At 45.0% G+C, this 15,689-nt stretch overlaps 1 long non-coding RNA gene across 3 annotated transcripts in view; it reads left to right on the top strand.

The window, feature by feature from the left end:
* Window positions 1-15,689, top strand: part of LOC103012790 (uncharacterized) — a 109,525-nt gene that overhangs the window by 59,130 nt on the left and 34,706 nt on the right. For 2 of the 3 annotated variants that reach the window (XR_009006558.1, XR_009006560.1), the window contains one exon: window positions 6,919-6,964. This is a non-coding gene — a long non-coding RNA (uncharacterized LOC103012790). Of the gene's footprint in view, window positions 1-6,918; window positions 7,033-15,689 lie in introns of those variants that run through there. The other variant, XR_009006559.1, reaches the window with a different exon arrangement.

A 15,689-nucleotide genomic window follows, 5' to 3' on the forward strand; every position in this document is an offset into this window, starting at 1 on the left:
ATCACCGCAGGGCTTTCCCAGTCACTTTATGATTTCCCTGCCCCCTTCCTCCTGCTCTGAAGGGTGACATCAGCCCCAGAGGCTTGTCTACATTGTAGCCAGGGCAGAGGGCGCCTGTGGGGAAAGCAGGAGCTCTCCAGCTGTCCTCTGTCTACAGTGGCACCCGGTGAGAACAATCTATATACTATTGGGTATTCATTTCCTAAAATAACTGATTATGGAAATGTCACTTCTTTAAAGAAGTTCTGTGATTCCTCTGAGTCAGAAATAATCTCTTTCTGCTTTACAGCTCTTACATTTTATATTTCTTGTGTCACTCACCACATATTTTGTATTTTGTTTATTTGTGTCTTCTCCTATTTTACCTTCTAGATGGAAAGGTGCCTGAGAATAGAAGAGATTGTCTTATTCCTTAAAGAATAACCATGAAATCTAATGCATGGCAGTGCTCCAAATATGTTTTCTGAATGAATAAAGTGATGGTTGTATCAGTCAGCTTTCACTGTGATAATGCTGCATAAAGAAAATGTCAGCGGCTTGCAGCACTTATTTCTCCCTTGCAGTCATGGGCAGTCGGGTAGCTTCCATTCTGCCCCATGTCCTCCATCTGGGACTCATGCTGAGGGAGACACTATCTTGTATGCTCACTTCCCACGGTGGTAGTTATCAGAGGGCTGGTGAGAATTCTCTCAATGCGTTTTCCAGCATCCACTTGGGATAAGCAGGGGCCACTGCTTCCCTCACTCAATTAGCCAAAGCGACCCACCCAGCCAAACCCAACTTCCCTGGGAAATGCACTGCTCCTGGTGTGGGGGAGGGGTGAGGTAGGACAGACTTGGAGGTGAGAGGGAATATCTGCTGAAACATATTGTAACCCACCACAAAGACATGAGGAGTATAGAATGGAAAAGAAGCAGATCCATAGGGGATATTCCTGCTGCAGCAAAGGTACCACCGAGCCAAGCAACAGCCCTGAAAAGGCTTTTTCACATTAATTTCCCATCCTTGTAAATTTTCTGATTGGGAAGTTGTCATACATATATAGTTCTAGCCTGCATGGAAAATATACACCGAGGAACTAAAACCTCAGCTGTAGAATGACAGGCAGACTTTCCCAGGAGACTAAGATTCAATAGCTCCTTTTCTCCTCGCAGAAGAAATGGATAGGGCAGTCTTAATGGAATGAAGTTCATTAAATTTTTTTAATATCTTTATTGAGATATAATTCATATGCCATAAAATCCACCCATTTAAAGTGTGCAATTCAATTCAATGACTTTAACATATTGAAAGAATTGTGCAAGCATCATCACTGTCTAAATTTAAAACATTTCTGTCACCTCAGAAAGAACCCCTGTTCCCATTAACAGTCTCTCCCTATGAACCATCCCCCAGCCCGAGGCAACCACTAATCCACTTTCTGTCTCATTAGATTTGCCCATTCTGGACATTTCCTAGAAATGGAATCGTATGATATGTTGTCTTTTGCGACTGCCTTCTTTCACCTAGCATATGTTTTCAAGGCCCACGGGTGCTGTAGCATGTATCAGTACTTCATAATTTTTTTGTGGCTGAATAATATTCCTTTGTATGGATGGACCACATGTTGCTTATCCATTCATTGGATGATGGATATTTAGGTTGTTTTCACTTTGGGACTACTAGGAACATTATGTATAGGTTTTTGTGTAGACATACACTTTCATTTCTTTTTTTTTTTAACCATTTTTAAAGTGTTTATTGAATTTGTTACAATATTGCTACTGTTTTATGTTTTGGTTTTTTGGCGGAGAGGCATGTGGGATCCTAGTTCACCAACCAGGGATCGAATCCACACCCCCTGCATTGGAAGACGAAGTCCCAGCCACTGGACCACCAGGGAAGTCCCTCATGTCTCTTGATTATATACCGAGGAGGGGATTGCTGGGTCGTGTGGTAGCCCTATGTTTAACCTTTTGACGAACTGCAAACTGTTTTCCTGAACAGCTGCACCATTTTACGTTTTCATCAGCAATGTACAGGGCTCCCAATTTCTCCCATCCTCACTGACATTTGTAATTATCTTTCTTGATCCTAGCATCCTTAATGGTTTTGATTTGCATTTTCTTAATGGTTAATGACGTTAAGCATCTTTATTGGCCATTTGTATATCTCCTTTGGAGAAATATCTATTCAAAGACTGCTCATTTTTAATTAGGTTGTTTATTTCTTTATTATTGAGTTCCAAGAGTTCTTTGTATATTCTTAACACCTGTCCCTCATCAGATAAGGGATTTGCAATTATTTTCTCCCATTCTCTGGGTCGTTTATTAACCTTCTTGGTGGTTTCACAGAACGAAGCCCTTTTGCCTGAACTCTTAAGCTTCTTTTGTGCCAGCACCTCTGTGCTTCCTTAACCGGACTTCAAGGCCGCCAGAGCCTTTCAGCTTAAAGTAGAAGCATCACTGCTAGCTCTCCACAGGGTCATATCACCATCAGAATTTGCTTTCTGATGTGTTAAGAAATTATTTAACTCTCTTCATCCAGTCCCAGATAGTCTTACTGGGGACAGCACAGTGCATGTCGCCTGGACTTTATTTATTTATTTATTTAAATTGTGATGAGGTCCACTTTATTTATTTATTTATTATTTTTTGGCCACACTGCGAGGTATGTGGGATCTTAGTTCCCCGACCAGGGATCGAACCCGTGTCCCCTGCCTTGGAATTGCAGAGTCTTAACCACTGGACCGCTAGGGAAGTCCCAAAAGCAGGGGTTTTTGTTTGTTTGTTTGTTCGTTTGTCGCCTGGACTTTAAATCCAGTTCCTCCCTTGAAGTGGTTCCCAGGTACCCGAGAAATGGTCATCAATCCCAATAAATGTTCCAGGACCTTACCTGTGTGTTCTCAGTGCTCCTGATCTACAACCTAGAGATGAGATGACCTAATTGAAAAAACTAAACCCATAAATCTCCAAGCACGAATGTGCCTTTGTAAGTATGAAATCTCCTGAGAGCCCTTTGTTTCCTACATGCAAGAAGGCTTTGGTGTGCAAAGCCTGCTTTCAGTGTCAAGCAGGCTTTCAATCAGCAAACTGTAAGTGCACACAGAGCTTTTATAGGTCAGGTGTTCTTCAATTCACTGATAAACCGACGTGTAGCACAGAGGATGGAGGCGCCAGTCATGGGGCTCTCGGAGCTGTCCCTCTGCTGGCGGATTCAGGGGTGTCAGTTTCACCCCCTTTCTTCCCAACTTCCTTTTTTAATACATAGAAACTTATTTAAAAACATGAAGTTGTATGCGAGTAGCCAGACTCCACGGACGACGGCAGTGCTTACTCTCTTAGGTAGGGTTTCCCGGATCATGTCCTGAGACAGAGACAGCGCCGGAAGGGAGGTTTGTAGGGAGTCTCTCCGGGGCCACTCCCGAGAGCTGTGGTCCAGTGAAACCACAGAAGAGTGAGACACGCAGGCTCATGCCGTATCCTCAGGGTTGAGTTATGCTGAAGCTTAACTCCAGTTATAGGACTAGGGTCAAGAGGTGGGTGGGAGCAGGTCCTGATGGGACACGTGTCTTGTGGATGGAGGTCTTTGCACTGCCTGCAAGGCGGCGGTGAGGGGGCAGGAGGGCCGCTCTTTATAGGGAGGGTGGCTTGCTTCTGCAGGCCCAGAGGGTTTGGGGAATTAGGAGTTTCAAGACTGAAGGGGGAGCTGAAACCATCCCAGAGGTCCTTGGCTGGACGCTTCCCCTTCTTTGGTTCTGCTGTTCTGACAGTTAGGTCCTGAGCCTGGTGGTCATCTTTCTCTGCCTTCTCCCTCTGGGAGGTGAGACCCTCGTTGCTGTTGTAAGGAGGGCCTCTGGCCTCCACATTGACTCTCCATCACCGTAAATCGCTCGCAGCTTTTCATGATGAGTGTTGACTTTGCCGTAGTAATAGCTGTTGAATTCCACTGTCATTAGAGTTGCTGTTTCCTCCAAACTTTTCACACATCTGGCACTTTACACCAGCATTTCCTTCCACCCTCTCAACTGGTCACTGGCAAAAGTTTTCACGACTAGACCGGGCATTAGTTTCCCTGGGCAGCCATGACAAACTGGGTGGCTTGAACAACAGTCATGTGTTGTCCCCTGGTACCGGGGACCAGAAGTCTGAGATCAAGGAGTCAGCAGAGCGGGCTCTCTCTGAGCCCCGAGGGGAGAGCTCTCCTCGCCCCTTCCCGTTTCTGGCGCTCCTGGCGCTCCTTGGCTGTGGCTGGATCGCTCCAGTCTCTGCCTCCATCTTCACGCGCCTTCTTCCCTATGTCTCTCTGTCTGTCGGTTTCCCCGCTTCCCCTTGGCAAGGATGCCATCATGGGATTTAAGGCCAATCCTAAATCTTATTTTGAGGTCCTTAGCTAATTACATCTGCAAAGACCCTATTTCCAAGTAAGGTCCTATTCTGAGGTTCTTGGTGGACGTGAATCTCTGGGGACACTCGTCAACCCACTACCAAGAGCCGCTTTGTGGCAGGGGCTATTCGTGCTTGACTCAGCACCAGTGAGAGGTAAGTCAGGTAGCAAGTGAACCAGTTCCAAACCCCACATTATTTTTGTCACCCCCGTCCTGGTACCAGCTTCACGGGGTGGGTTCTCCAGGAAGCAGACTGGGTGTTCACTGGGGAACGTGCTCAGTGCCTGCGGGAGGAGGAGGGCAGCCAAGCCTTAGCAGCCTTTACCCCCCCCCCGCCGCCCCCAGGGAGCTTTGGAGTGAACATCACCTGTCCGAGCCGTCCTGGGGTGGGCCAGATGGTTGGCTGTTCATGCACCCCCCTGTCAGTCACTGGGTATGGGCTGCCCTGGGAAAGGCTGGACCTTGAATGAGGTAGCTCTTTGCAGCCGAGTAACCCTGACGGCCAGCAGCGGAAGGCTGTCTGCTGAGAGTACGCAGCAGCAGCAGGAAGTCCTTCCTTCAGGGAGGCCCAGAGGTGAGGGTAACGGGGTGAAGATGGGGCCAAGGCTCCCTGAGCGCCCAGCTCACCAAACCCTGAGGCTTCTCCTCCCCTTCTGGGCCCCCCTAGCTGATGAGTCAGCCAGCCAACCTCAGTCAGAAGAGTTCAGTAGCTGACAAGGTTGGACACACAGCAGGAAAACCTCTGGAGAGTCAGGAAATGCAGCAGCCGTGACTCTACGACTTGGGAATTAACACCGTTATTTCAGAGAAAAATGAACCGATTCAGGAAAAGTTAATTACTTTGCCCCAAGTCATCAGCTATGGAAGTGAAGATGAATTTTGTTAATTTTTCTTTTCTACTCATTTTTTTAAACTATGCTTATTTATATGGAAGAATAACAAATGATCCAAATATTTAACAATGGGAGAATGGGTGAAATAAATTTGATTACAGTTATATAATGCTATATAGCTATAAAAAAACACATCTGAAAAAAATGTAATGACACGGAAATAAGTTAACGATAGAGTCTTAAGTGAAAAAGGCTAGTTAAAGCGGTGTATATAGTTTAATATTATTTTAGAAAAAAAAGTAAGTAGACAAAATAATCTGAAAAGTTATTTATTGAACTATTAACGGTTGTTATCTCTAGGTCACGAAATTATGAATGGATGATTTTATTTTCTGCATTTAATGTTTAACTTTTTAATAACAAAAATGGAAAATTATTTTAAAATAATCATTCCAAGGATTGATTTGTGTGTGATTAATGAGGAATAAGTCACCTTTGTCACCTGGTACTACGATTAGAAGATCAAAAGCCCAGAATCTTAATGACAGAACTGAAGTCAAACACCCTTCCCGCAGTCCTCCCTCATTATGTGGCCACTTGTCCCGATGTGGGGTGCAGAGGATGGGATTCCCATTTCCCAAGGTGACGGACGCAGAGGCTGGCTCAAACCAGGTGGGGTCTCAAGGCCACACTGTAAACCCTTTAAACCAGATTTATTTTTACACAAGTAGGATTCAAACTTGTGTCGACACCTGGAGTTTGGAGGTAAATGTAGGCATTCTAGCAGCTGTGAAAGACGTTTTCTTCTTAGAAAAGAGGGAGGGGGACTTCCCTGGTGGCACAGTGGTTAAGAATCCACCTGCCAATGCAGAGGACACGGGTTCGATCCCTGGTCCGGGAAGATCCCACATGCCGCGGGCAACTAAGCCCATGCACCACAACCACTGAGACTGCTTTAGAGCCCGCGAGCCACAACTACTGAAGCCCTTGGGCTTAGAGCCTGGGCTCTGCAACAAGAGAAGCCACCGCAATGAGAAACCCACTTACCACAAAGAAGACCCAACGCAGCCAAAAGTAAATAAATTAAATAAATAAATTAAAAAAAAAAAAAAGAGGCAGGAAGCGTCTTATCACATAGGGAATGTCATATATGATTTGAAGACATTAGCCGTTGAAAATGTGTAATAAGTAGAAGGTCCAAAGTTTTCTCCCAACCCAAATGAACCAGGTTTTCTCAAAAGCCTGACCTTTGGTTGGCTCTTTCTGAGAGATGCTTTATTTTTTCATCACCAGCAAGACACACCTTCAGGATGCTTTGTGCAAAAAGCATAATCCTGAAAAATTAGATATAGAATTTTAATTTTTATATTTTGAAAAGTTTAAAAAATATTTAAAAGTTCCAAGATTAATTTAGTAGGTACCCAGTGGTCAATGTTAACAACCAACTCTCAAGAGGAAAACAAAGCTCTGATTTGTAGGACTTGCTGATTTCTGTGAATTGGTGTAATACTTCCAGCTATCACGGTGATATCACTGAATGGGGAGCTGGGAGGACCTGCACACAATCTACCTTTCCCGGGGTGATCCAGCTGCAGCTCACCGCTGACCGGACCCAACAGCCATAATTAACAAATGTTAACAATTTTCGCATGACATCTTTTCACAAAAGAAATAAAACGTTGTGAATAATGTTGAAACCCTCCTTGTTTCTCTCCACAGATCCATCTTACCTTCCTTCCCCAGAGACAACCATCTCAAGAATCTGGTATGTATTCTTCCAGATTACACTTTTATACTTTCACCATATATATATGTAGTCAAAGCAGTACATCGTTATGCTTTGCCTACTCTGAATTTTACCTAGTGCTATCATATTGTACATAGTCTTCAACTTTCTTTTCTCTTCAATATTATGTTTTTGAAATTTATTCATATTGATGCAGGTAGAGGCAGTGCATCCACTTTAAGCGCTGATTGTGCTCAGTTATGTGAAAATATCACAACTTATTTATCTATCCCCTTATTAATGGACTTTCAGGTTGCTTTCGATTTTGCTAATAAAAGTGATGTTGGAATCACCCTACAGACAGTCTCCATATGCAAGTTTACTGTCCCTAGAAGTGAAGTGAACAGACTGTAGGGAGCTCATTTTCCACTTCAGTAATATTGACAAATTGTTCTCCAAGTGGTTATACCAATTTACACTCCTGGCAGAACTATATGCAGGTTTCTCATTTCCCATAGTCTTGCCGATTTTTAGTATCATCAGACTTTTAAAATGTTGCCATCCTTAGGGCATGAGATGACATCTCATTTTAACCTGCATTTCCCAATTACTAGTTAGGTTGAACATTGTATTAGTTAGGGTAAAGCTAAGCTGATGTAACAAAGAGGCCCCAAGTACAGTAGTTCTCTCTTGCGTAACCACCTTGCGCTGGGTGGTCAGGCTGGTATTCAGGGATCCTTCCCTTTGTCACACTACCATCCCTTAGGTCATCCTCCTCGTCCCCATGGTTGAAGTTGGGTAGTTGTCACACACTAACTTTTGGAAAAAAATTAGAGAGTTTCTGAGAAAGCAATTGTCTTATAGGCAAATAAGGCAGAAGCTGTACACACTCCTTCAACTCACGTTCCATTGGCAAAAGTTAGGCGCGTCCTTAGGAGGCGCTGGGAGTCATGGTCCCTGTCTGGGCAACTATGTGTCCAGGAGGAAGTGGGGAGGGGGACTAGCTTTCCTTCTCAAGCAGGTATTTGTGTGGCTTCTGGGCCTCCTTTTCCATGACTCAGCTGGTAAAAGTTTTTGTCCATTTTTATTTTGTTTGCTTTGTCTTATTGATTTATAGGAATTCCTTACATATTCTAGTTTGCCTATTTAATTTATACAATAAATCTGATCATTTAAATGCACCAGTGCACATACATCAATAAAGACATTTTAAAACGTTTTAGCCTACATTTAAAGGAGTTTGTTATTTAAACAAGTCATATATTCTTTTGATAAATTAAGATTCTTTTTATAAAATGAATAATTACCATTTTAATGGCAAGGTCTTTAGGCTAATATAAGTTACTCAAAGTTAAAACTTAGGAAAAGTGGTTTCTTAGACTCAGTTGAACCTACTGAACCCACAAGAGAATCTGACAACACCTATGACATTGTGGTCAATTTCTTAACCACTCAGAGTTTCCATTTTCTCGACTGTAAGGATGATATTATTTGCTCTGCCTCCTATATGAGATTGTTATAAGGGTCAGCAAGGTAATGTAGAGAAAATGCCCCATAGGGTGCAAAGTTTATACCATTGTTAGGAATTAGAATTACAGATAAGACTTCAGTACATGCGTTGGATTTCATCTGAAGGTTCCTGAATCTAGTTTCTGGTTCCCCTTGACACTCTCTATGCACTGTCTACACCTTACTCCCTACTCCAGACCAGGGTGGTCCTGGATGTGTGGGCTGTATGGTTGGAGCATCCAAGTGAGATTCGACGCCCCTTAGGGCAGCCTGGCAGCCTGGCTTTCCAGCCTGTTTTCAAGCAGTTCTCAGCTAAGCCTCTCGTTCAAGTGGGGCCGTGCAGTTTCTCTCATTGGTTCAGGCCAACCCAGCTTGTCATCCATTACCGCCCTCACGGGGGACGGTTCTCAGTTTCCCAGCGTTTGCACCCAGCCTGGCACACACGCTCGGAGCCCATCCCGCCGGGTGAGCAGTGCCTCCGCCTCACCCCCCAGCTCTTCTCCCCGTGTCTCTGCTCCAGCTCCGCGCTACATGGGGGCCCTCAGGCTCTGCCAAGGGAGGGGGGGCGGGCAGAGAGGGAGAGTATGGAGGATGCCCTGGAAGGTGATTTTGCTTTATTCGTGATAAACCAACTTTTAAAAGTTAGAAAGGAGAATTTTAACCATGTGTTGAAGAAATGAGTATATAGTATAAGTCTCGATCTTTTATTGCTGTGTTTGAATTTTGTTTTAAAAAGGAGAACAGTGATGCTTTTGTGACAAAATGCAGGACATCTTTTTACACTGTGCAGCCTAAACCTGCAGGTGTTAGGCAGGCCCAGCGGGGTAGGGGCTGTGAGCTGAGGTGGCCATGCGGCGGCCAAGGAGGGGATGAGCAGGGTGGGGGTCTCTGGCCTCCCTCCACCCAGGGTGGGGTTAACACTCATTCATTTCCTAAACGTTTGCTGAGTAGCTCCACATGCCAAGAGACGTCCCAGGTGCTGGGATGTAGCACAGGCTGAGCAGGTGACGTCCTGCTCTCATGGAGCTTAAATTGTAAGGCCAGAGACAGACAAAGACACACATGATAATGAAAATATGAAAGTGTCAGTTACTGGTAAATGCTCTGGAAAGGTTTTTAAAAGGGTGATGAGAAAGAGACTGGGGTCATCAGGGAAGGTCTTTTGGAAAAAGTGACATATGAGCTGAGATCTGCACGATAAGAAGGAACAACTCACGTAAAATTAGGCGGGAGAGCACATAGGGCAGAGGCTCAGCTACTGCAAAGGATCAAAACTAGGATCAAGTTTAACTGGTCCCCGTGGGATGAGGAGGAAGGCCAGTGGGCCTGGAGTGAGGGCAGAGGGTAAGGAGGTGTGTGTACAGAGGGGGCTGGGGCCAGACCATGCAGAGCTGTCGGGGAGGGCCTGAATCACAAGTCCAGAAGTTTAGTTCAGAATGGGATCTGCCTGGGGGAGCTCCTGGGGCCATGAGGAAGCCATGGTTCTCAGAATCAGGGAGTTGGCTCAAGGACCAGCCTTTGGGGGTCAAGGACAGACACTGGGAAGATAGGAGCTCTTACAGCAATGGTACCTGCCCTGGAGGAAGGTACTGGGTGAGTTGGTGATGGCCTCATGTGGCCAAAGTGAACCCCCAGGACAAGGCAGGACAGACAGACTCCCCCTGGGTGAGGACTGAGGAGGGCCCCGTGGCTCTCACCTCCATGACCATCACAGAAGCATCAGCTCTGCCCCTTGTAGCCTGCACCACATGCCCGGGGCAGGGAACCAGCTCCAGAGCCCGCTTGCTTGAGTACAGAGCTCCAAGTGGACCGCAAGCATCCTCACCTGGGCCAAGCCTGATGCTGGCAGGTCACTTTGGCAGGGAGGTGGCAGCTATACGGTGCTGGGCAGACTGGGAGAGACCACCAAGATGGAAAGCATCTTGCTTCTGAAGAGTTGGGATCAAATTCAGTGTTCTACACCTTTGGGTTGAGGCACAAACCAAGCCAAGACTTTCACATCCTTTTACATTGTAGATCAACCACCTGGTGAAGGTGGTTGTTCATTTTAAGATTTGATTATGCATCTCACCTGGTGAAGGAGCACAGGTGGATGTTCACCTTAAGATTTGATTACACATCTCACCTGGTGAAGGGGTGCACGGGTGGATTTGGTCATGTATCTCACAGGCAGATGCCCTGCATTAGGTCAGGAACAAACTGAGGCTTTGCATGCTGAGTAACACCCCAGGATTGTCTATTTCAAAGGCGGCACCATGTCTAACTACAAGGTCCTTAATTTGTGCAGTCAAGAAGAACTCCAGACAGCCCCGAAGCTCATACTCTTCTTACTAGACTGTCCTGTTCTCCTGAGTAAATATGTCCTTAAACTTTTTATTTGTTGTAGTAAAATTAGTCCATGATTTAGGAGTTCAAATGAGGCATCTTTCATGGAGAGATACTATACAATATTAAATTAAAAGTATACTCCTGTTTGCTCAGTGGAAATTATATAGACAGATAATATACGTGACTATGACATCACATTAGGAACTTTCTATAAAAAGTTAACAACAGGGACTTTCCCGGTGGCAGAGCAGTTGAGAATCCGCCTGCAAATGCAGGGAACATGGGTTCGAGCCCTGATCCGGGAAGATCCCACATGCCGTGGAGCAACTAAGCCCGTGCACCACAACTACTGAGCCTGCGTTCTAGACCCCGTGAGCCACAACTACTGAGCCCGCATGCCACAACTACTGAAGCCTGTGCGCCTAGAGCCCATGCTCCACAAGGGAAGCCACTGCAATGAGAAGCTCACGCACCACAACAAAGAGTAGCCCCCACTCACTGCAACTAGAGAAAGCCCGCGTGCAGCAACAAAGACCCAACAATGAAGACCCAATGCAGCCAAAAATAAATAAATTAATTAATTGTTTAAAAAGTTAACAACAAAACTATTATTATTTTTAATAGCAGCTCTCACTTCTTGTTGCCTGACTGTGTTCTCGGCCCTGTGCTGAGCACATTTTATATGACCTCATATTCCCTCTCTTGTGCCATTGTTTCTGAGTAGAAGTAATGTACTCAAGGAATCCCAGGGCTTGGACAGTCATCTGGTCTGACTTACATCATTTGACTTACAGCAGATTTTCCATTAATGTAATCTTCTTCACCTCATGGGACTTGGATAATCACTTATTTGTACTTCTTTCTTTTTCTTGGGAGGACTAGTGCAATAACAAATTAACTAAGTGCTTGGATCGTAGAGATAGAAGGGGCTGTGAGAGGCCTGAGCTGGCCTCCTGCCTTCAGATGACTGCGCCTGGGGCAGGGTGGGTGGCGGGCAGGAGAGGTTAACTCACCTCCTCAAGGCCACAGTCTGGGGTTCCTTCTAAGATCCTGTCTCCTGCTCAGATCTCCTTCCCCTAAACTGAGCTTCCATGTGGCAGTGAGTGTCAATATGTGTTGAGATGTAGCACATCTGTGCCCTTGGTTCTCCTTGACAAGCTACAGTTTCAGAGCATGAATTGAAGAGGTGAGGATGAAATAAGAAATGCTTCCTGCAAATGGTATATTGTGTTTTTAACTGGCCAATTTGGAAGAATTTAGGAAAGGCAGCTAAAATTAAAGCCATGGCTCAGAATAAGCATCACCCAAGGGACAGGATCACAGCCGTCTTCTTCCAGCCCCATCTGTGACAACACTCTACCCAGATGATGAAACAAACATGCTCCCTCCGGCTTCACTTCTACTCAAGCACATCTGCTCCATCCCTCCCATCTGCTAACACCCCAAACCGCAGGGCAGGACGGCCTGAGGACGCAGTGCAGGATTCAGGGAAGGTGTTGAGGGGACCTTTCTGCCAGTCTCAAGTGGTTTTTAAATTGCAGAAATGGTATTTAGCATAGAGAGGGCTCGTTTTATGGTGTGTGTGTGTGTGTGTGTGTGTGTGTGTGTGTGTGTGTAGGGAGCACTCTCTCTGATGATTGTGCCTAAAAGCTGGTCTTTCCTGACCCACTAATGAGGTTTCCTGAATGGCCGAGAAATAGTCTCTCCCGCCATGAAAAAAGCCAGTCCCAGAAAAATCTCTTGCGAGACAGAAAAATCTGAACAAACATAAACCAGACATTGATTTAATGCAGATGCTGACACCACAAGGAGCATGAGGAAAAAGGGAAAATTTGGGGAGAAGCAGCGGCATCTCCTGAAAGGAAGGAGAAAGCAAAAGAATAAACCAAAAGACCAACAATTGGTAGCACGGAATTTATCTTGTACCATTCATAACCCTGTCAACCAGAGCATGTGCAGAAGTGACTCTGGAAGGGGTAGAGGAAGCATGGGGCTTTAGTAGAGGACAAAGAAACCACCCAAAACATGAGGTCCGCTCCCCCAGGCTGTGAAGCTACCATCTCCCTGCTTAGGAGGGATGAGGCTCGAACTGCACTTATGCTGGCGGATTGATTTACGGATAAATTATATCCCTGTAATTAAGCACGTAGACTGAACTGAAATGTGTAGTCACAATATTACCCATCCACACTTGTTGGTTTATACTTAGAAGACCCCTTTGCGTTTAAAGTGACATTAGGGAGCTGGGTAGTTGGGTGGAGGGCAGGAGGTGGGGATGGAGAACCCCAAGGACAAGCTGCATTCTGCCCAGCCAAAGGCCATCCTAGGCTGCAACTCTCTTTACCGACTTGCTGGAGAGCAGGGTGGGACGGAGTTAATGCCCCACATGGACATTCCATCAGCAGGTCTGGGAGGCTCTGGGGGGCTGAGTCATCAGGTGAGTCACATCCCCACTCCACCCAGGATCAAACACACAGTGGAGCCTTTCAAGGCAAAGGTGTGAGTCACGCCTGCACGTTGAGCTGGCAGTGCACACCACGACCTCACCTCTGCGGTACTACTGGCCCACCCGATGGCTGCGGAAGCAGTGACTGAATCTGAATCAAGTTCAATTCTATTAAGTGAACCTCTGCAAGGTCAACATCTGCTACTTGCTTTTTTGGCCAGCCAGCAATCTCGAAATGAGTGCGGATGACTTGGTTAATGAGGGTTTGATAATGGAAAGCTGGGTCCTGATTAAATTTTGTGCAGCCTGTGTTTGTGGACACCAGTGTATCCTGCTGGGTTTCTCAGACTTGTCAATTATATGTCAAAAATTATAACAGCAAATGCCCTCTTGAAAAGTACCCTACAGATAATTAGCATGAAGCCTGTATACGAACAGCTTTGTGTATGTATACACATATATACCTATATATACATATACATACAAATACTTATAGTAATATGTATACATACAAATACCTATTGTACTTAATGCTAATGTATCTGTATATATAGGTATATATATGTGTGTACATACACAAAGTTGTTCACTGTAGCATTTTTTATTGCAACAGTAAATGTCTAACCGTGAATACTCAACAGCAGGATGTTTTAAATTAGGTTATAGCCCAACAATACAGTGGGATGTTATGGAGGTATTAACGAGAAAAAAGTATACTGATATGTATTAGCTATTTTACATGCTAGAACTTTTTAAGCATGCTTAAGATATGTTAAGTGAAAGAAAACTATGTGACAGAAAAGATAACGCAGTAGGGGCCCATTTATGTTAAAAAAAAAAAAAGGATAGACATAAATATAAGTTATGAAGCCTTAGTCCTGAAAAAATATGAGGAAAATAGCTGTTAACTGAGTGCAGAGAGGGACTGGCGAGCTGGTGAAGGTGGAGAGGTGTGGGTGAGAATTTGTTTGTCAAAATTAGTTGTTTACTTCATGTTTCTTTTAAAATATGCCAAACACTAAAGAAAGACACGATAAATGCATCCAATATTCAGAGGCCAAACTATCATAACTAACTCACTGGCTGCTGAAAAAATACTTTAAAATGGTTCCAAGTTTGCATAAATAAGGTTTCAAGTGCCCCCAAAGCAACTTCACTGTTCATTGTTTATACTGCCATGTCTTCTCTTTAGCACCATTTTCAAGGAATGGGGGCATTCTCTTTCCAGATAGTTCCTTTCTCAAGAATTCAATCATTGATCTAATAATAAAAGGAAGCTATTAGAGACTCTGTGTGCCAGATACTACTCATGCTTGATAAATCGCATGCCCAAGGGAATATGAAAAAAAGCACACCAACAAAAATAGAATTTAATTCACATCGATTAAAACAATGTGTGCCAAACAGCTCTTTTTGTGGGAGAGAAAAAAATAGCAACATATATCAAGAAATCTAACAACTGAACATAGGAGATTATGGCCCCAATAGGTCTGAATTATTCGATAGACTTTTCTTGATTATTTTGTATCAGGCATTATGCTGAGGATGAGTAGCAGGACAGTATGATGAAAGGAAGAGAAAAGATAAAACAATAATTACAATGCAATGCAATAAGAGGTAAAGTGGAGGCCAAAAGGAACGTGCATTTAAGCAAGTGCAAAACCTACATAAACACGAAAGAATGAGGTAAGGAGGGAAAGGTGAGAGCACTGCTATTCCCGGGTGTGAAGGGGTCGCATCTCAAGCTGCCTCTTCAGCATGCATCTCAAACCTAATACCCCCCAAGCGGAACTTCTTACCCTCTCCGCCTCCTCCGTTGGCCCCTCCCATGGTCTGCCTCTTCTTAGTCATGGCAGCCGCCGCATCCTTTAGTTGCTCAAGCCACATGCCTAGGAGTCACGATGGAATCCTCTCTGTAATCCTCTCTCCAAAGTGTCAGCAAATCCTTGTGGCTCCACTGAAAGGATCCAGAACCCAATCACGTCTTACCACCTCTGTTGCTTCCACCTTCATCCAAGCCACCATCATCTCTCGCAGGGCTGCCCCACTTCAGTCCATTCTCAGCAGAGCGGACAGGGCGATCGATCCGCGTATATGGTGAGACAGAGCATGTAATTCTCCAGCTCAAAAACCTCCATGACCCCCATTTCACTGAGTAAAAGCTGAAGTCCTCACTGTGGCCGACCAAGGCCCTGAATGATCTGACCCCCCCCATCCCTCCTACCTCCTTCTACTCCCCGACTGCCCACTCCCCACCACCCCCGGGAGCCTAGCACTCCCCCTAGCCTCCCCGAGCCACACTTCTCTCCCCCTCCAGTTTTTATTCAATGACCCTTCTCCGTAGGCCTTCCTAATCCTCTTACAGAAAATTGCCATCCCTCCTCTTACACCCTATCCTCTTATTTTTTATTTTCTCATATCACATATAACTATCAAACACTCTATATTCTACCTATTTAGTTTATTATTTGCCACCTACAA

Source organism: Balaenoptera acutorostrata, chromosome 21 (assembly GCF_949987535.1).
Source record: "Balaenoptera acutorostrata chromosome 21, mBalAcu1.1, whole genome shotgun sequence".
Taxonomy (NCBI): Eukaryota; Metazoa; Chordata; class Mammalia; order Artiodactyla; family Balaenopteridae; genus Balaenoptera; species Balaenoptera acutorostrata.